Source organism: Palaemon carinicauda, chromosome 17 (assembly GCF_036898095.1).
Source record: "Palaemon carinicauda isolate YSFRI2023 chromosome 17, ASM3689809v2, whole genome shotgun sequence".
NCBI lineage: Eukaryota > Metazoa > Arthropoda > Malacostraca > Decapoda > Palaemonidae > Palaemon > Palaemon carinicauda.
The window spans coordinates 121,225,563-121,248,059 of record NC_090741.1 but is presented as its reverse complement, the minus strand read 5'-3'; the positions used below and the strand labels follow the sequence as shown (position 1 = coordinate 121,248,059).

At 41.7% G+C, this 22,497-nt stretch overlaps 1 protein-coding gene across 1 annotated transcript in view; it reads right to left on the bottom strand.

Annotated features, from left to right (window-relative positions):
• LOC137656901 (putative inorganic phosphate cotransporter) overlaps positions 1-21,669 on the bottom strand; it is a 237,376-nt gene extending 215,707 nt beyond the window's left edge. Inside the window, exon 1 of the mRNA XM_068391285.1 lies at positions 21,520-21,669. The gene's annotated coding sequence lies outside the window, so the exon portion shown is untranslated. The remainder of the gene's footprint in view (positions 1-21,519) is intronic.
• Between the last annotated feature and the right edge of the window lie 828 nt (positions 21,670-22,497).

The following is a 22,497-nucleotide window of genomic DNA, read 5'->3' as shown; positions in this document are numbered from 1 at the left end:
CCGATCACCGGTCCGCGATCAATCGCTGATCATCAATGGTATACTATCACCAACTGAATATCATTAAACCATTCTGCTGTCTCTCAGGGCTCTCAAAGAAGATTACCAGTCATTTATTGCCAACCTACCTTGGCTGACTAACCAGACAGCCTTTATCTGCCTGCCAGTTACGATCTTCGGCTCACAGACCGACGAATCACCGATCATCGACAATTCACCAGCAGTTTGTGACTCTGAATTAGTAGTCAACCTATGCTCGTAGTTCCCTAGATCAGAAGGTATTCAACACACACATCTCGCTACTGAAGGTTCGCCATCATACCAATCCACTAAAGTGTTTAGCAAACGATCGACAACCCTCATCATCAGCTTGTCGACAGGGGACTACTTGCGAGCACTCTCCAACTGCACAGTAACCACAATACCCAACCGTTAATCATTGATTAACATTTGCCAGACTGATTCTACTTTAAGGAATACCATCAATCCCACCAGGGCGCATGGTAGGGTTAAGCGTTGCCTTCCTTCTATCAGTTAAAGGAATTCTCTCTCTGAGAAGAATCCTTACACAGGGTATCGCATCCGATCGTTTACGCCACGAGTCAAGACCCCAGCGTCAACAATCTCCCATGCGAAAGGATCCACAAGGTGCTTTCCCTTTGGGTCGATGTCCACCCCATGTTGGAGTTCGGACAAGGGCTAAGACCTCAGGTCTTCATTTGCACACTGGACCTAAAAGACACATACTTCCAGGCCCAAACCATCCATTGGGAAGGTTGGAAGATTCAATCCAGACAAATAAGAAACACCAGTTCAGGGCACTGTGCTTCGGTCTTTCCACTACACCCATCCTGGTCTCACAGGATCGGCTTCTGTCACCTCCATTTCGGGACGACTGACTGACTTTAGCAGACTCAGTGGCAACCTTGCATTTGCACCGGAACTTCTGAAGTCTTTTTACCAAGATCCAGTGATCAAGGTAAACCTGTGGAAGTCTTTCCTACTTCCCTTTCAGAAGACTGTTGTATCTAGGAATGATTCTAGACACCAATCTCCACAAAACTTTCTCTAAACGAGAAGAACTCCCAGCCCAGAGTGACTTGAGTCCAATTGGAGTCAAGCCCTCAATCCCCCAGACATTCTGACCCCCATGGAACCAGAAGTTTGGACGAATCCTCAAGGGATGGGTGTCAGTCGAGAATCTACGGAGTGGTATAACCTTCTCATCCTTCCCCAACCCTCAGACTTGATGCTGTGCTTAGAACACATCAAAAAAGAGAGGAGGGACCATAGTGCTGCACCACACGACCTCAGCCCTCTGGACAGAGTCAGAAAGTACCTCCACTTAATTCTTTTAAGAGATGAAGATCAACTTTCCGTTCCTTCAGCAGCCTCATCAGTTCCTAACGGACCACTGAGTGATGTGATGGGTAACAATACCACACACCACATAGAGGCTCACATCGACAAGCAAGAGGGAACTTGCTCGCAGCCTCTTCCCATCTAATAGTATAAACACTAAGATGAGCCAAAGTCCGTTCGGTGGCACTATCAGGGAATGTACTTTCCGACAAACTGTGCACATTATCCCAGATAAGGTATACCAAATGGTCTTTGGATCACCTTGTAGACGACAAAGTCCCGACTTTACGGGGTCCTCCCACTAGGGATCTGTTCGCAACGCCCCTGAACCTCAGGCTGCCGTTGCCCCCCAGCCCCGGACCACAGGGCTCTCTGGCAAGAAACAGGCCAACAATGGTGGGTACAACAATGACGTTTACGTCTCGTCCCGGTTTTGTCTGGAGAAGGGAACTCAAAATGGCTAAAACATCGTCCAGCCTTTCAAGGACTCTCATAGCTCCGCTATGGCATTAGGCAGAACGGTTTCCAGACCTTCTGCAGCTCCTGATAGAGTCCCCAAGAGAACCCTCCTCACATCACAGACAACCACACTTCGACACTTACCACAAGCTATAGCTTTGCTATGATGTACGCCTGGAGACTACCCAGCACCTCCTGTCTCACAGGGGCTTTTCGCAATAAGTTGCGAAAAGGTTGTCTAGATATCTGAGGAATTCCTCAGCATCAATTTACCAGGCAGTATAACGTCTTCTGTTGTTGGTGTCATGGGAAAGTGTCTCTCTCCACTCGATACCTCTATTCCAGCAATAGCGGAATCCTTGAGTATATGCAAGAGGAAAAGACCCCCTTCTCAGTTTCAACAGGTTAAGAATATCACTCAACCTTGAGCCTTTGGCTTGAAACTGAAAGGAAGGGACATCCTCTCGTTGCTAGACCTTTCCTAACTCATACGGACTTACAACTTGCCTTTCCCCAGTCGAAATTGAGACCTTCCTCTCGGAATATGGTTCAAATTCTCCAGTCTCCAAAGAGACCTCCTTTTGTTCCACTTCACGAAGCAACAAATTTTTACCTTGTTTAAGAATTCAATGTTCCTACACAATCTGACAGCAGCCATACGAGTCAAGGAAATTCATGGTCTCTCCTTTGACAATGCCCATTAATGAGAAGGGATAAGGCAACGTATAGTTTCGTCCCCGAGTATGTCGCCTAACACAGTCTCCAGAGGTGACGGATCCTACACAAGTCTCTACTCGGTAAAGGACGATCAAAATCATCCGTTACTTTCTATTGAAATGATTTAAATCTATGATAACTAAAAATGTCATATCGTCCCCTATATTTTATATTTGTCTATATTTATATTTGCTTTTATTTTCTGTTTATAGTTCATTATTTTACCCTGGGTAAGGTATGAGCCTCTACCTTAAGAGAACGGCAACAACCCACCCGGGTCCCTTCTCTTGTCATCAGCACTGGGAGAGACTAAAAGGAGGATCACCAAAACATCATCCCTGCTGAATTCACAGTCACCAATTATGCCCTGAATCCAGAGCCTCACCCAACATGACGACTCACGATGTTATGCTCCTGGTCCTTCTAAGCAGATTACTCTCTGATGCAGGTTTTACAAGAAAGGATGCGAATGCTCCAGGTGACTTTCACAACCTTTCTCCTGTAAGACGTGACCCACAGGAACTCGATACGATCTCTATTGGTCCAGTGGTGGCTGCACAACAGCTGGTTGTATACCTCAAGCTCCTTAAAGACAAGTAGCAGAAGGTTGATGTGGGATTTTGTACTTTGGTAGGAAGTTCTATTAACCATAATAATTACCTGGAACATAGATGAACAATTGTTAGTAATTATTTCTCAGCTGATCCCATCTGAAGTCGTCGATGTGGCTTGATGGGTAATAATACGTTGGTATTCTAAAAAATACATTTAATGTATAAAAGACTACATTGTACTCTTCACTCTGTGACAGCTGACTCCCAAGTGTGTACGGAGCATCTAACACAATCTGACAAACCAAAACATTGCTAAACAAAAGAGCATTGCTCTGAAAAGACTTAAATCCTACTCCAGTACAAATCATAAAGAATCACATTCTATCTTTGAGGTAACCAACAAATGTTTGAATCCTGATACCAAAATAAATCATTACTCTTATGTATAAAGCATAACATGTCTTATTCATGCAATATGATGCAATGTTGCGCAATACCTGCAACACTTGAAATAATATAGTACATTACAATAATACATAACAGTCTCCTCCCCCTTAACTTGACATTGTAAAAATATTCATAAATCTAATCTCTCAGGGGGCTTTCCTCTGTTAATCCTATTAGGAAGCACTTTAACCTCATCTTGTACTGGTACATGAATTGGTTCTGAATCTACATTGGATGTTGGACCATCTTGGTTAATACTTGACTCATTTGATCTAACTACTTCTTTTAGTTTCTCATCTCTAACATTCACATGCTCTACTGTCTTTCTGTTTAACGGCTGTAATTGATCAACATGACGTTTTACAACATTATCACCAACACGAACATCATAATGTAAATTTCCTATCTCTCTTACAATCTCTCCTGGTACCCACTTCTCTGGAGTGTTGTACGATCTTACCATGACATCAGACAAAGGTAAAAAATGTCTTACATTAGGAAGCTTTGCTACTTGTTTATACCCTTTATCTTCTAAATCACTTTGCAAACTTGGATACAACAAATCTAACTTACACCTTATCCTCCTCCCCATTAACAAATTTGAGGGTGCCACGCCTGTTGTGCTGTGCGGCGTTGTTCTATAAGACAATAAAAATTTTGACACATGCAAAAATATATTACCTGAATTTGCTTTTCTACACTTCATATTGTGTTTAAACGTTTAGACAAATCTTTCAGCCTCTCCATTAGTGGATGGATGATATGTAGCTGAAAATGTATGCTTTATACCATTGACATTACAAAATTCTTTAAACTCTTGTGAGGTAAATTGTGGACCATTATCTGTAACAATTCTTTCTGGAATACCATGCGTTGAAAAAATTTGCATTAACTCTTTTATTGTGGCGTAAGACGTTGTTGTCTTCATTGGGATAATTTCTGGCCACTTACTGTAAGCATCTACTACTATCAAAAACAAATAATTCAAAAAAGGACCTGCAAAATCTATATGCACTCTTTGCCATGGATACCTGGGTAACTCCCACGGGTGCATTCTAGCAAATTGAGGATTGTTTTGTTGCATAACACAATTCATACAATTTTTTATATAACATTCCACATCTTTATCTACACCTGGCCACCATACAAAAGTTCTCGCAATTGACTTTGATCTTACAATACCTTGGTGATCAGCATGTATTTCAGACAAAACCTTATTTCTTAGTGAATTAGGAATAACTACCCTGGAACCTCTCATCACTATTCCTCGTGTCACACTCAGTTCATACCATATATCCTTACACAGTTCACAATTTTCCTCCTTCCCACATAAGTCCCTACCTGTCATTAAACTCTCCAAAACCTTACTAAGTACTGGGTCTTGCTTGGTACTGTGTGCTACATCTTTTGCAGTTATTGGTACATCATATACAGAAATTAACTGAACACTGTCATCATACTCTTCTGGAGCCTTGTCTACGGGTAATCTGGCTAAAGCATCTGCATTACCCTTATTTGATGTTGGACGGTATTCTATATCATAGTGGTACGCTGCTAACGTAACTGCCCAACGTTGTAGTCTTGCAGCTACCAACGTAGGTAAACTTGCTTTTGGACCCAATATTGCTAATAAAAGTTTATGATCTGTAACAAGTGTGAACTTTTTCCTACCATAAAGATACATATGGATTTTTTTAGCTCCATAAACTAATGCTAAACCTTCCTTTTCTATTTGAGAGTAATTCCTTTCTGCCTTGTTCAATACTCTAGAAGTGAATGCAATTGGTTTTTCTGTTCCATCTGGCATAACATGAGATAATACTGCACCTAGACCTATGTTTGATGCATCACATACTAATTTAACTGGTAAATCCATTTGATAATGTACTAAGAATGTAGGTGATGTTATTTCCTGCTTGATTCTTTCAAAAGATTCCTGACACTCTTTTGTCCACTTCCATTCTACACCCTTATTCAACAGATTATACAATGGATGTGCAATTGTAGACAAATTCTGAATGAAATTCCCATAAAATGTTACTAAACCTAGAAATGATTGTAATTCCTTAACATTTTCTGGCACTTTTGTTGATTGTACAGCTTTAATCTTCTCTTTAGTTTTGTGAATACCCTTGCCATTTATTACAAAACCTAAGTATTCCACTGAATCAACTTCTAAAATACATTTGTTCTTATTTACTCTAATATTATGTTCCTTCAACTTCTTCAGAACTGTTCGCAATCTTTCTCTATGTTCTCTTGTGTCTTTACCCGCAATTAAAATATCATCTATAAAAATGAATACTCCTTGCATTCCTGAAAAAATCTTATCCATAGTTTGTTGCCATATAGCTGGACTACTTGCAACTCCATAAGGTAATCTCTTTGGCCTAAACAAACCTAAGGATGTATTTACTGTACATAATTCTTGTGAAGTTTCATCCATAGGAAGCTGTTGAAATGCTTGTCTTAAATCTAATTTAGAAAAAACACTGCATCCTGACATAGTTGCAAACATGTCTTTCAGATTTGGTAAGGGATGTTGAGCTACTTGCAGTTGTGGATTTAACGTTACTTTGTAATCTCCACATAACCTAACCTGTCCACTTTCCTTCACAATAGGAACTAATGGTGTAGCCCAATCTGAATATGTAACCTTTTCCCAGGAACCTTCACTTTCTAATCTCCTGATTTCTGTTTCAACTGCACTTTTCAATGCATACGGTACTGGTGTCGGAGCAAAAAATCTAGGAGAACTGTCAGGTTTCAAAACTAAAATTGCCTTTGCGTTCGTTACTGTACCTATTTTATCTGCAAATACGTCTTGAAACTCTGATATGATATTATCCATTGACATTTCATTTTTGTTTTCATCTTGTCTACCTGCAACCTTCAAAATACTAGGCCAATCTAACTTCAAATACTGTAGCCAATCTAAACCTAGCAAAGTTTGTCCATTACCTTATACTACTGTTAATGGCATTCACTCTAATTTCTGTTCTTTGTACTGTACTTCTACGTTCGAAGCACCTATTACCTGAATATCAAAACCATTATAACTTTTCAAAACTCTATTTGTACCTTCTAATAACAAATTAGGAATGCTTTTAGCCATTTTCTCAGACATAATTGATATATCGGCTGCTGTGTCAACTTGCATCAAAATTGGTTTACCATTGATGATTACTTCTACCATGATATGTTTCTTTGCACCTTTGTTGACTGAGTTTATGCGAAACTCAAAATCAGTTTCTGAACTAACCTGATTATCATGAACATTTTCCTCATTATTCTCTTGACCCATAGTATCAACTGAAGCATTTATTTTCTTTGCGTACTGTTTAGGAAATCTACAAGCAGTTGCAAAATGACCCATCTTTCTGCAATTCTGGCATGTCTGTCCAGCAGCAGGACATTTCTTTGCTTCGTATGCAAGATGATCAGTTTTACCACACCTAAAACACTTGGGTTTTTCCTGTTGTTTCTGTGTATAAGCCTGATTCTGATATTTATGAACATTAGTGTTAGGCACTTTTCTATGACTAGGCTTTGACATATTCCTTCTCTGATTCTCATTGGTTTTCCACTTAGAACCTACTGTATTAATTTTAGAATTTTCCATTCTATTGCTTGTAGAACTACCTATTATGTTACTTTGTCTATTTGATGTTTCTAAAGCTCTGCCTGTTATCAATACCTTTCCTAATGTTAAATCTTTATCTTGCAATAATTTCTTTCTTAGCTCTTCTGATGTGCAATGTGCAATTACTTGATCTATGATAACATTTTCTAACTCTAGAAATTCACATGAAACAGCTAAATTCTTTAGTCAAGTCACAAAGGCATCTAAACTTTCATTTTCTTTCTGATAAGCTTGCGCTGAAAACTGGTATCTTTCAAAAAATTTATTGACCTGAGGAGCAAAATATGTGGTAAGAGCCTTAATTGCAGCTTCACTTGTGTCATCTGTAGGCTGCAAAGTCTTAAACACTTCCCGAACTTCCCTACCTGCTGTATGAAGTAATAATGCCTTCTTTTGTGCATCCTTCATGTTCCCTAATGCTTCTAAATAAATCTTAAATTCCTTACACCACTGTTGCCATCGTGTTGCAACAGAATTAGGCTCAGCAGTGATGCTGAAACCTGGGGGGTGCTCGATGTTAAAAGGCATTTTGTTTGCTTACCTTAATAACTGTGGTAGGTTAAGCTACTGTTCTGCAGTCACAAGTGTACTTCCTACCTACCTACCCAACTTTAAATTTCACCCTTTTGTGTATTTGATGAAATTCTTATTCTGCTGCTGGTAAAATCTTCATTGGGCGATTTTACTCTTGTCCCCTGATGTACATAGACCTTCTCTTGTGCTGGCCGTCCTTGTGCATAGGGTCCAATGTTTCTCCCTGCTTATCCGTCGTCCAAAACGTCGCCACTGTGGGATTTTGTACTTTGGTAGGAAGTTCTATTAACCATAATAATTACCTGGAACATAAATGAACAATTGTTAGTAATTATTTCTCAGCTGATCCCATCTGATGTCGCCACTGTGGGATTTTGTACTTTGGTAGGAAGTTCTATTAACCATAATAATTACCTGAAACATAGATGAACAATTGTTAGTAATTATTTCTCAGCTGATCCCATCTGATGTCGTCGATGTGGCTTGATGGGTAATAATACGTTGGTATTCTAAAAAATACATTTAATGTATAAAAGACTAAATTGTACTCTTCACTCTGTGACAGCTGACTCCCAAGTGTCTAACACAATCTGACAAACCAAAACATTGCTAAACAAAAGAGCATCGCTCTGAAAAGACTTAAATCCTACTCCAGTACAAATCATAAAGAATCACATACTATCTTTGAGGTAACCAACAAATGTTTGAATCCTAATACCAAAACAAATCATTACTCTTATGTATAAAGCATAACATGTCTTATTCATGCAATATGATGCAATGTTGCGCAATACCTGCAACACTTGAAATAATATAGTACATTACAATAATACATAACAGTTGATGGCACTGTTACCAGGTTTTGGTCTGTGTGAATGAAAAGATTTGACTGGCTCTTATTCTTTTCTTCATACTCCCCTCTCGTGGGGAAAGCAGCATCCTGGGTTCTCTGCATAATGCATAAGCTGACCTCAAACCACTGTGGGTAAACCATGGTCCCTTGTGTACCTAGTATTAAGTTAGTACTGTTGCGGCCCCATACCCAGGCAAGGTGGTATTGTGAAAGTCTTGGTTACAACAATTTTTCCTCCAAGAGACTCGGAATAACTTCACCTAGACAGTCACACTTCTGCATATCTCACCACACCGCTTGCGTAGGCCGAGGACCTTGCGTAGCAAGGTTTTAGCGAGACGCAGGGACTCCTTATTTTTTAGTAGGCCTACTAACATACCCAGATAAGGAGCCCCCGGGTAAAGCCAAAAGCCAGATTGGCAGGGACGTCCACCCTTCCTAATGGGTGAGTCACCTCTAATAAATAGTGCAGTTTGAATTCCATTTTCGGAACAAATGACAAATTCGTAGATAACTTGTATTTTTCCTAACTATACAAACCTTAGCTATGTATACAAACTTGCTCGCCTGGCCTATCCCCCTTGAAGTCCTACCTCCAAGCAAAGTGAGGTAAATCACAGGTGTGTGAGTGGGAGTGGTAGCAAGCTAACCCCCTACTCACCCCCTCACCCCCCCGCTAACTACCGGTGTGCGTAGTTAACCCTCGCTAAATTTTAATGGCTTGTCATTTCAGGTCCGCCAAAAGTAATACCCCTAATAAATAGCTAAAGATTGTTTAGTTAGGACAAATACAAATTATCTACGCATTTGTCATGATAGCAGGGTGTAATCCCATCGGATTTCAAGGTAGAATGGGATAAAAGTAAAGATTGGGAATCTCATTATTAATCTGTTTATGGTACAGGTAAAATAAGCTTAATTACAATAATAAGAATAAGCTTTGAAGCTTTGCACCTATCTATAAAGTGATAGAGTGCCCGCAAACTTATTTTGTGGAGTGAGTGATAAGGAACCAGGAACCATATGGGGAAAGTTGAGGAAAAAGTATCATAGAAATATGCAATAGATATGATATTAGAATAGAAGAAGCAAGAAAGTATTAAAAACAAGAACTCCAAAAAGAAATAAAAAATAATGTGGCAAATGAAATTAAGAGAAAATAGAAGAAAAGATAGCAGAGATGAAACTGAGGATTGTGAATAGTAATGGTAGAAGAGATAACATAGAAGAACTTGACACCAATGAGGCCGTAATAGTTATGAAAACAAGGTTAACTATGCTAGAATTGAAAGAAAATTATAGAAATAGGAATGATGATGATAGGCTTTGTGTGTTGTATAGGGAGGCAGAGAATACTACTGAGTATATTTCTAACTATAATGAATTAAGGAAATTTAAAAATAATAACTTTAAAAAAACGAATTTAGAAACCACTACCAAAGAGGTTGCCGGTATATTGGAAAGGTCCCAGAAGTTAGAAATAAAAGTAGGCAAGCTGTGCTGTCTGTGTAGGAGGTAACTAATGATAATGGATTTTCTGCAGACTGTACTGCAGTGCTTTGCACCTACTATGCTTCATCTAGTAGTGTGCCCACAATCACAGTGTTGTGGAGAGAGCAACAAGGAACCTGGAACCTGAAAAGAAATCGGTAGAGTTTTACTGTATTACAGATTCTCATTTCGAACAGAAAATATATGTTTTCCTGTAGTAAATAACGTAATTTGACTGAATTTTACCTTCATTTCAACCGCAAACAATCAAAATAACCAGTTCGACTAACTTTAAGTAGCCGAACTGGTTGCTGTTATTACGACTGAAAAGAAGGTGAAAAGCGGTGAAATCACGTTATTTTCTACAGGAAAACATATATTTTCTGTTAAAATTTTTAAATATAAGGTCTCTTGTTATATATTTTCTGTTAGAATGTTTTGTCTTGTTCAAATTCCGTGTCACTTCACTCATAAAAAACGTATGTACTGTATTGCGAACGTTAGCATTAGCAATGTTACGCAACGTTACCAACGTTACGATGCCATTGCTAACGTTAGCAATGCTACGATAATATTAGCATGTGTATTTAAAACATTTTTCCATATACCCTTTACACAATATATAAAAAGGTAAAAAATGGTACAGAACCTTACAAACCCACCTAACCTAACCTAGAAGTTCCCAGGTCACAACCCCAAGCAGGGGCAAGCCCCTGGACCCCCTTCCAAGGTCACAAACCTTCCCAGGTCACAACCCCTATCCAAGGTTCTACCTGCAAATATATAAAATTAAAAAATTTGATGACTTACTTTTATGACCGCGACGACAAAACTTGTGGGTCACGGAGTTGTTATGACTGTGACATCTTAACTTCTATGTATCCACACTGCCGTTTCTTCTTTGTCTTAGCTTAGTACTGCACTTGGGACACTGTAAACGTTGGGCTATTACATTACGAGATTCAAGAAAACAATCAACATTGGAATTTACAGAAATGCTTTCAAGTATGGATTACTGCAGTCGTTATGAGTTTCTAAAAGTTCCAACGTAAAATATGCAAAAAGACGTCACTTGAACTAACAAAGACCTGACTTGGACAAAGGTTTATATGGAAAAGAGTTTGTTGGAAGGTGGGGGTTGGGAAATATTAACTCCCATGTAAACTTTCCATATGTGTGGGTTCGTGATTAGTTAACGGAAAAGCAACGGTGTCTAGAGAGTAAACAAGAATGAACCAGAATGGGAAACTTGTCCAGAGCAAGTATTTATGTGAAGTCAGGGCGTGACAAGGTAATAACAAAATGTATAAAAGTAATATAAAAAGATAAAATGGAGTGCATGATAAATGATATTTAATGGAAATATAAAATGGGATGATTTTATAAGATACTGGATAATAAAACGAGTAATTCTTGGGTCAAACGTCATATGTATACGAGGGTATTACATAAAAAGAATGGTATAGTTGTAATGAATCAAGTAAAATACTTGAATAAAGCGGGTGAAGTCGAATAGTTGAAGGAGGCTGTTGAAATGACGCAGGAGAAAATGGGGAGGGGTTATCAGAGAAGTAGTAATCCTATTGGTGAACGGGGAGTTTATGCGCAGGTGGGAGGAGTTTGCGCAGAAGTTCAAAAGTTGCTATGTACAAACGAACGAACGAGAACAACTACAACCGACCGATAGAATGTCAAAAAATAAATGTAAAACACTGCTAATGTTAGCATGTTACGCTATCATTGCTAATGGCAGCTCAATATTACAGTATTTTTTCATGGTTTATTATATATCCAAGAAGGTAATGTAGAAAGAAGAAAAGGCTGGTTTTACCATTATATACTGATACCCCAATATGTTTTCCCCACCCAAAACCCCGAGTTTCCACTGGGATTCCCCCATTATCGTTGGATGTAGATTATATATATATATATATATATATATATATATATATATATATATATATATATATATATATGTATGTATATATATATATATATATATATATATATATATATATATATATATATATATATATATATATATATATATATATATATATATATATATATATATATATATATATATATATATATATATATATATATATATATATATATATATATATATATATATATATATATATATATATATATATATATATATATATATATATATATATATATATATATATATATATATATATATATATATATATATATATGGGCTCAAGCCATGTCGTCCTGATGGAAGTTCCTTAAAGGCAGCTTCCTAGGATATATTACAACTACGGTGATATTCCCAGAGAAATTACCTTCAGGTACCCAGAATTCTAACTCCTGGAGCGAGTATCCCTAAAAAGACCTTAGGGATATCGTAAATATCAGTGGACGTATTCTTGACACGCCTCATAGCAATCTATACCCCGAATAGAGTTAACACTTCGTAGGGGTCAAATGGCAAGAAAACGAAAACGATAAGAAAAGGGGAAGCCGTTCGTAAGGCATCTCTCCTCCCCGTTTCGAAAGCGTGCCCTGCGCCGCTCGCGGCGCCATCTGTATTCCTTTTTGCGTAGCTCTACGACTCGGTGTTTTTTCCCTGTATTTCTACCCAATCTTGGAATTTCTCGTGTGATAATGCTTTCTCCAACTTCTACTGCCTCGGATAAGTTGAGTACTATTTCTTTTATGTATAAATGTAGGCTCTTGGTTAAAATTAAAGTAATTAAAAGAGTTATCTTTGATACAAGAGCTGTTGCCTGCTGGAGGCATCATGGATGCTGTCGCTCGCTAGAATAGGATTTATTTGTTAGCAAGAGCGACGTTCCCAGCCCCTTTGCGCTTAAATATTAGCTACTTAGCTTATTTAGGAATTCTGTTATGATGCGATAGTAGTGTGCCTGGCGAAGTTCTGCCTAGGCTGCCAACACTAGTCTTCGTAGGCTAGCTGTTGGCCTATGTACTTCCTGCATGATAATTAGTCTTCCAAGTGTGATTTTTATTGCTTTAAGCATTAGGCAACGTTATACATATAAGCCCCTTTTCGAGTACCTTCCAAGATAGTATTGGTGTGAGTTTCGGTGAATTAGGTAATCGATTCTCTTAGTGCCTAGGCTAGGTTGTCTTAGGTCGTTATAATATTATCTGTTTCCCCGTTTGCTCCCTTCTCTTCGGGGAAGGGGCAAACCCTTTCCCTCTGTTTAAGCCTTAGGCTTAACTCTAGTGGTTTGTTTGAATTAATTTTCAAATATATCTATGCTGGAGTAGTACTGTACCTTCCCGTTCCAACTGTATTGGTTCAGAGGGGGACAGTACAACAGTGTTTAGTCTGAGTCCGGGTTGGTCTGGCATGGGGCAGAGTCTCCCTTGCTGACTGACACGGGCATAAGGGGTTTATCCCCCTTGGTCCACCTTGTTGGGTTCCAGTAGTGATCCCTTCGCTCGGTGACCCCTCAGACTTGTCCTCTTGCCGTTCCGGATTCGGGATATGTTCCCTTTTCTGGAATAGCAATTCCTTCCTTGCCGTGGTTTTAGGGAGGCAGCCAGTAGTGCCGGCCTCCCCCTCGGGTTTTTCTCTGGCTGAGATGAGCTGTCTTAGTTGGGAATGACCCTTAACCAAGGCAAGGTTGGATAGGACCCTCTGTCCTTCCCTTCTATTTTCCGTTCCTTTGTGTCAGTCGTCCGCATCCGTACCTAGCCTAGGTTAGGATGGGGAACTGACGTGGTCCCCTGTCGGCCGGCAGAGTGTGCCGACCGGCAGAGACCCTTCCTTCGAGTGCTGCCCGGTCCTTTCTTGGTCCCTCCATCGCTGCCGTCTGTAGATTCAGTAAGCAGCGGTTAGGAAGCCTGACTTAGTGTCTCCCCTTCCTTTCGGCACTCTTTCGGGTGCCGGGCACAGAGGTTCATAGCCTCTTAGCCCGGCACTCATTCTGTTGTCTTCGTTTGTGTTGTCCTTGCCGTCTGCCGGCCTACAGGCCGGCCGTCGGTGGGGGGGGGGTGTTCTCCAGTTCTCTTGCTGTCGGTCGGCGATGGTTATATACCTTTGCCGGCCGGTCTCTTGCTCATCTGCCGGCCACTATAAGTGGGTCCGGCAGCCGAGCGCTGCCTGGTGTGGAGGCCAGCCGGCAGGGTTTGCTTACTGCTGCCGGCCGGCCTGCTACACTGCCCGGTTAGCCGGCCACTAAGAATGATGGCCGGCAACGCAGTGCAAACCGGGTGGCTGCGGACCGGCAACCACTGCCGGGCGGTTCAGGCATGGGATCTGGAGTTCTCCCCAATAGGAGTGATCTGATGTTGTGTACTTGAGATCTACCTTTCGAAAAACGGGGGGGGGGGGTGCTGACCGGCAATAGCCGGCCGGCACACCACCCTCAGGTACTGTATCAGTCCTTTCTTTGGTGGTGTATTCAACCAAGGGAGTCCATGATATAGTAGGTTACAACACTGTCTTTTCTATCTTACTTGTGTTACTTGTGCAATCACTTGGTGTCGCCTTACAAGGATAAAAGAGAATTCTTTTCATCCCTGGCCGGAATGGTAAAATTTTACCTTAGGTGTGAGCTACACCTAATTTCCTTTGGAAATATGCTCTCTGGTTATTCTATTTAAGACTAACTATGTGACTTTGGCTGGTGGGCTTCCACAGGTGTTTGTGTGGGTTTCACAAGTAGGTGTCTTTCCCTTATTCTTGGTGAATACTTATTTTTTACATGTGAATTGAAATTCACTTGATATTCATGGAAATTTTCTTCTTTTACAGGAGGAGCATCCGAAGTGTGATAGTGTCTTCTGCAATGTCCGCAGTAAGAACTTTTGCGGACATGTCTCGTGTAGGAGGCACGCGGCTTGCGCAGCCTCCAATGATGACCATCGTTACTGGGATCCGCAGGTATGTGCTGTATGTACTAACCTGCTATCAGAGGCTTTTGAATCCCCTAGGTCGGCGGAGTCAAGAGATGCAGCGAGGGAGAAGCTTCGCTTATGGGTAAGGGGTTTTCAGAAAAACACCACTGGACCTTATCTTCCTAATGAGAAGATGAGGGCATACCTTTTTCCCAAGGCTTCCACTGACGCTGTTGTTCCCCAGCCTCGGCCGGAGATCCCTCTCGTCCAGATCCCAGTGGAGGAGGATGTTGCTGATACCATGCAGGACAACCAGTTGGATGACAAGATGTCTGACTTGTCCGATCGTGCGGAACAGGATCTCCTCGCAGAAGGCGAGGAGGAGGATCGAGATCCTATTGCCGTGGAGGAAGAGGTTCCCGTATCTTCAGACGTGCCGGTTCAGGTCCCTGAACCTATCCCCTCTACCTCGTCCGCTCTTCCAGCAGAGCTAGGACAGGCTCTCTCTTCCAACAGATGATCCAACAGATGCAGAGGGAGAATAATCAGAAGGCCGCTACTTTGGAGCTCCAGATGCAGAAGATCATAGCATCACGTGGACCTCCAAAGAAGCTCAACGTGAAGGACCTTCCTCTGTGCTCGGATGCCAACCCGTGGAGATATGCCGAGCACATGCCGATGACGATTGGGAAGATCGTCATGTCGGAGAAACTGGGCTCAGTTCCCCTTGAGGAGGTGGAATTCTGGCCCAGTAGAGGGGCCTACCCGGACTGTTATGTCCGTTTGAAGAAGGAGCCGGCCTCGAAGGAGGAGACGGAACCAAAGGAGGTGATTATCCTGGATCACTCCAAGGCTCAAGCCACTCTAACAGCTGCATTGAAGGAGAGGGGGTTCTCAAACTCTAAAGTTGCCGCTTTGAGTAAGAAGCACCCCTCCTTTGTATCCTCCCCGGCTAGGGCCTTCCCCTTTATGCAGAAGGGGTTCGCGGCCATCTTGAAGGCGGTTGAAGCTGGCAAACCGTGTCCATCTCTGGAGGAATGCAAACCTCTGTCGTTGGCCTTGCCGCTGGACAATAAGGACTGGAAGGAGGTGCACCTCACTTTCTCGGTTGGGAAGTTGGACGCCGACATTGCAGGTCAGCAGTTCGGCGAAAACCTTCCCAAGTTGTCGGAATTCCTCCTACGGAGGGAATTGGACACAAAGGAGCGCCTGGCAGCCTCGATGTCTCTCCAGACCAACATGGAGACGATGGCTAGCGACCCCAAGATGCCGGAGATGTTCATGGTAATGGCCAAGATCCATCTGGCCACGGTGACTAAGGACCTCTATTGCTTTGTTAAAGCAAGGAGGGCCTGTAGGGAGTTTGTTTTCGCCTCGGCCACAGTGAGGCATGAACCCAAGAGGCTCATTTCATCCAGCATCTGGGGTAAAGATCTCTTTCCCAACGACGTGGTCAAAGAGGTGGTGGACAAGGCAGCCACTGAGAACCGTAATCTTCTCCTGAAGTGGGGCCTGTCCCTTAAGAGGAAGTCTTCTCCCGATGAGGGCCCTCAGCCGAAAGGAAAGGCGAAGAAATCGAGGTTTTCCTCCCGCCCAGCCAAGCCTTTCAAACCACAAAGACAGCAGCAGCAGCAGCCAGCTTTGCCTCCGGTACCACAACTGGTAGCCCAGACCCCGACCACCTTCCAATGGGTACCCCAAGCCATGTCATCAGCTTCCCCGGCATTCAATCCAGTGTTCGAGGGACAATCAACCACGTTTCGTGCAAGGCCCAGAGGGGCAGCCAGAGGTTCGGCGAGACGCCCCTCTAGGGGACGAGGATTCAGAGGTGGTCGCGGCCAGGGAGGCAAGACTGCAGGGCAGTCAAAGTGAAGTGTCGCCGGTAGGTGGGAGACTTCAGTATTTCCATGATCGCTGGACCTTCGATCCCTGGGCCCACAGCCTTCTCAAAAATGGACTGGGTTGGAGTTGGTACAGTACTCCGCCCCAGTGCCCTCAATTTTTCCAACACTCCACCCCCGTTTTGGAGGAGTACATCCAAGATCTGTTGGAGAAAAAGGTGATCCGGAGGGTAAAGTCCATCAAGTTTCAAGGGAGGCTGTTTTGTGTTCCCAAGAAAGACTCGGGGAAACTCAGAGTCATTCTGGACTTGTCACCACTCAACAAGTTCATAGTGAACCACAAGTTCAAGATGTTAACGTTACAACACATAAGGGCCTTACTGCCCAAGAGGGCATATACCGTCTCCATCGATTTGTCAGACGCATATTGGCACGTTCCAATAAGTCGCCGTCTCTCCCCCTACCTAGGATTCAAGCTACAACAAAAACTTTATGCTTTCAGAGCGATGCCCTTCGGGCTAAACATAGCCCCAAGGATCTTTACGAAGCTTGCGAGCGCAGCGCTCAAACAGTTATGCCTAAAAGGGTTCCAAGTAGTAGCCTACCTGGACGATTGGTTGGTGTGGGCAGCATCCAGAGCAGAATGCTTGCAAGCTTCCCTACAAGTGATTTCGTTCCTGGAATATCTAGGTTTCATGATCAACAGAAAGAAGTCTCGTCTTTCTCCAGCTCAGAGGTTCCAGTGGTTGGGAATTCACTGGGATCTAGTGTCACACCGTTTTTCCATTCCGATGTCAAAGAGGAAGGAAATAGCGGGGTCTGTCAGGAGACTTCTAGGTTCGAGAGGATATCAAGACGCGAACAAGAGAGGGTTTTGGGCTCTCTTCAGTTTGCATCAGTAACAGACCCAGTGCTAAGAGCACAGCTAAAAGATGCAGCGGGAGTATGGAGAACCTTTGCATCGAAAGAGCGAAGGGACTTGAAGAGACCGGTCCCACTTCGACTACGTTCTCTTCTCAGACCGTGGTCTCAAGCCAGTCGTCTAAAGAGGTCTCTACCTCTTCAGCCATCCCCCCCGTCAGTGACAATCCACACAGACGCCTCAAAGGTAGGGTGGGGGGGTCACTCCCATCGGAAAAAAGTGCAAGGGACCTGGTCCAAGCTATTTGGGACTTTTCACATAAACTTTCTAGAAGCTATGGCAGTGCTTCTTACCCTGAAGAAAGTATCCCCACGTCACTCGATCCATGTAAGGTTGGTACTGGACAGCGAGGTGGTAGTGAAATGTCTGAATCGGCGGGGATCGAGATCCCCACCTCTCAACCAGGTAATGTTAGCCATATTCCGACTGGCGGAGAAGAAGAAGTGGCACCTGTCAGCAGTTCACCTTCGAGGAGTCCGGAATGTGACCGCGGACGCTCTATCCAGGGTTACACCGATAGAGTCAGAATGGTCCCTAGACGCAGGATCATTCTCCTTCATCTTGAGACAAGTCCCAGAACTGCAGATAGACCTCTTTGCGACGAAGGACAACAAGAAGCTGCCGAAATATGTGTCCCCATACGTGGACCCCTTGGCGGAAGCAGTAGATGCGATGTCCCTCGATTGGAACAGATGGTCCAGGATCTACCTGTTTCCCCCTCACAATCTGATGTTGAGGGTCCTCAACAAACTGAGATCCTTCAAGGGAGTAGCAGCAATAGTGGCCCACAAGTGGCCGAACAGTGTATGGTTCCCTCTAGCTCTGGAACTACGACTGAAGTTTCTACCACTCCCGGACCCAGTTCTGTCCCAGCAAGTCCAGAAGTCGACTGTCTACGCTTCATTACAGAAAACCCGAACCCTGCAGCTCATGATTTTCTCTCCCTAGCGGTGAAGAAACGGTTCGGAATCTCGAAAGATAGCATCAACTTCCTGGAAGAATACAAGTGTAAGTCTACTAGGAGGCAGTACGAATCTGCATGGAAGAAATGGGTAGCCTTTGTCAAAGACAAGAACCCACAAGAGATCTCTACGGAGTTCTGCCTATCCTTCTTCATCCACCTCCACGGACAGGGGCTGGCGGCTAACACAATTTCTACATGTAAGTCAGCTCTGACAAGACCCATTCTATATGCCTTCCAGGTAGACCTCGCTAACGAGATGTTTAATAAGATCCCGAAGGCCTGTGCTAGGCTTAGACCATCAGCTCCTCCAAAGCCTATTTCGTGGTCGTTAGACAAAGTCCTTCATTTTGCCTCATTACTGGATAATGAGGAATGCGCATTGAAGGACCTGACTCAAAAAGTGATCTTTCTTTTTGCCCTTGCTTCTGGGGCCAGAGTTAGTGAGATTGTGGCCCTCTCGAGAGAGGAGGGCCGAGTTCAGTTCCTGGATGGGGGAGAACTGAACCTGTTTCCGGACCCTACGTTTCTCGCTAAGAACGAGTTGCCCACCAACGGGTGGGGTCCCTGGAGAATCTGCCCTCTGAAAGAAGATGCATCTCTATGTCCCGTAGAATGCCTAAAGGTCTATCTTCGTAGAACTTCAGACTTCCATGGGGGCCAACTATTCAGAGGAGAAACATCGGGCTCGAATTTATCTTTAAATCAGCTTAGGGCGAAAATTACATATTTTATTCGCAGAGCGGATCCTGACAGTTCACCTGCAGGTCATGATCCGAGGAAAGCTGCTTCATCCTTAAACTTCCTTAACTTTATGGATTTTGAACACCTTCGTTCATACACTGGCTGGAAGTCTTCCAGGGTATTCTTTCGCCACTATGCTAAGCAAGTGGAGCAGCTAAAGAGGTCTGTGGTAGCAGTTGGTTGCGTCGTTAACCATGCTGTTTAAACTCTGCGAGGAACAGTGGAATTATTTGGGACTTTGATTCTTGGGTGAGTGGTTAGTTATATGCGTTGATATAACTAGTAGTGAAGGCTCTGAGAGCCCACAGTGACTGTTCCAGCGTTATGGTGATGGTAGCACAAGTACAGACAGGTGTGCCGAGCGTTGCTAACGCTAATGTCAGCAAAGTAGTAACATGGACGTTAACTTTGATACCTTGGTATGCGGCAAGTGACCTAATTGTTTTCTTTCAGATAACCATTCATCCATGCACTACGGTACTTGTGTAAATTGTTGGTCATCCACCTAGCATATGTATATATTTATGGTGACCATGTCTATTTATTGTTACTCAATAAACTTGTTCTCGGGAACCTTGCGTCTCCTTCACCTATATTGATTTCATGTTATTTATTGAGCATTTAGCCTATGTATATTAATCGGGGATATCTATAATAGCCTATTCCTTAATGCAAAGCCTTGTTGCACTGGTTTATACTTTCCTTAGCATAAAGGACTCCACCCCTCTCTGAGGACGGTGGTGGCAGCAAGTTTAATCCTACGCAGATATAACCTTTTTGTCTAATTTTACTTCGACCAGGGTGCTGGTCGGGATTTTTTCCCTTGGATGCTGTAGTTCCGTAAGACTATGCTTTACTTCATATAGAGTGAGACCACTATATTGTACTGGCTGGCGAGTGATTCATACATAGGTATATGTACTCTTCGTTCGTTTCTAGAGTCTAGTAGGACTCCTCCCTGTAGGGGGCAGGAAGCGCTTTCATGGCTTATGATTAGTGAAAAGATGTATAACGGTAACATCTTAGGTCTTTCAGTCGAGTTGACTAAGAAACATTCCTGAGGAGTACGGCACGTATTGAGAATCCACAGATACAGTAATGCTCTGGTATACTTCCATCAGGACGACATGGCTTGAGCCCAAAAAACGGATTTTGAGCGAAGCGAAAAATCTATTTTTGGGTAAGATGGCCATGTCGTCCTGATGGACCCGCCCTGTTCCTTTTCAAAAAAAAAAAAAAAAAAAAGTGAAAAGGGTTGTAGGACCCCTCCCTACATACAGTATCTGTAGCACCTCGTGTATCGCTACAAGGAATACAGATGGCGCCGCGAGCGGCGCAGGGCACGCTTTCGAAACGGGGAGGAGAGATGCCTTACGAACAGCTTCCCCCTTTCTTATCGTTTTCGTTTTCTTGCCATTTGACCCCTACGAAGTGTTAACTCTATTCGGGGTATAGATTGCTATGAGGCGTGTCAAGAATACGTCCACTGATATTTACGATATCCCTAAGGTCTTTTTAGGGATACTCGCTCCAGGAGTTAGAATTCTGGGTACCTGAAGGTAAATTCTCTGGGAATATCGCCGTAGTTGTAATATACCCTAGGAAGCTGCCTTTAAGGAACTTCCATCAGGACGACATGGCCATCTTACCCAAAAATAGATTTTTCGCTTCGCTCAAAATCCGTTATATATATGTATATATATATATATATATATATATATATATATATATATATATATATATATATATATATATATATATATGTATATATATACATATATATACAGTATATATATATATATATATATATATATATATATATATATATATATATATATATATATATATATATATATATATATTTATATATATATATATATATATATATATATATATATATATATATATATATATATGCATATATATATATATATATATATATATATATATATATATATATATATATATATCTGAAACTATTCATTTGCAACGGGAACGAGTGTCATTTTCAAAGAGAGCGGAATTTTTTCAATAGAAAAAAAGTAGTTTTTACCCAAGGTTACATTGCCCTGTAATACAGTGCAATAATACCAAGATATCTGCCTCTCTCACGAGTGACGAGAACTACTCAGAAACTTAGGTTACAACTTACAACACGTGAAACAAATCATCAGTAGTCAACCCAACTCCATATTCAGGGAACACTGTTTTTGTTTCTCTTCTAAGGTATCTGTAGAGGTTAGATTCAATAAGAAGACGAAATCATGGCTTCCCGTTTATTGTTGGAAGGTGGGGGCTTGGTCGGCTCAACATGAACGTTCGAAGAATCGAAACACAACAGCGGGTATAAGTACAATGAAAACAAGAGAGGTGTAATAAAGGGGATATCTTTATTATAAATAAGGGATTAAATCACTTATATCATAACATTCCTTTCCCCTAGAATTTGCAATAATTGCACAATAAAGAAATAAATCAAAATTCTTTAAACATCACAAAAAATAAATCATCAAAATTCTTTAAACATCACGTATAAAAAAATAAATCATCAAAATTCCTTAAACAAGGGAACCTGAAAATTCTTTATGAATTCAAAACGCTTATAGATTAAGATGATCATGTGGTTTTACATTTCTTTGTGACCTCACTACTGGAGTTGGTATAGGTAACTCATTACAGTAACTATTACTTACATCCCTAGAAGGTACATTAATAATATCTCTTGAAGGTACATCATTTGTGTCTATGATATTAGAATGGGTTGTTAATTCACTAGGAACACTTGTTACAACAGTATTATCAGTTTCAATTTCACTTTCAACAGGGCCATCATAATCATTATTCATTATTTCATTATTAGACTGATTAAAATCACCGAAATATCTATGTATCAATTGATCAGAATGTTTTTTTAATGTCATATTACCTGAACAATGTACTTGCAATTTATAATTTCTTAACCCCAATACTTCCACAATTCTGCCTTCCACCCATGGTGGAGATTTACCATAGTTACGTGCAAACACAGCATCATCAACTTTGTACATGTTTTCTTCATTTGAAATACTATCCTTACATTGTTTAATTTCTTTCAGTTTTACATCTACAGTACCTCTAAAATTTCTATTAA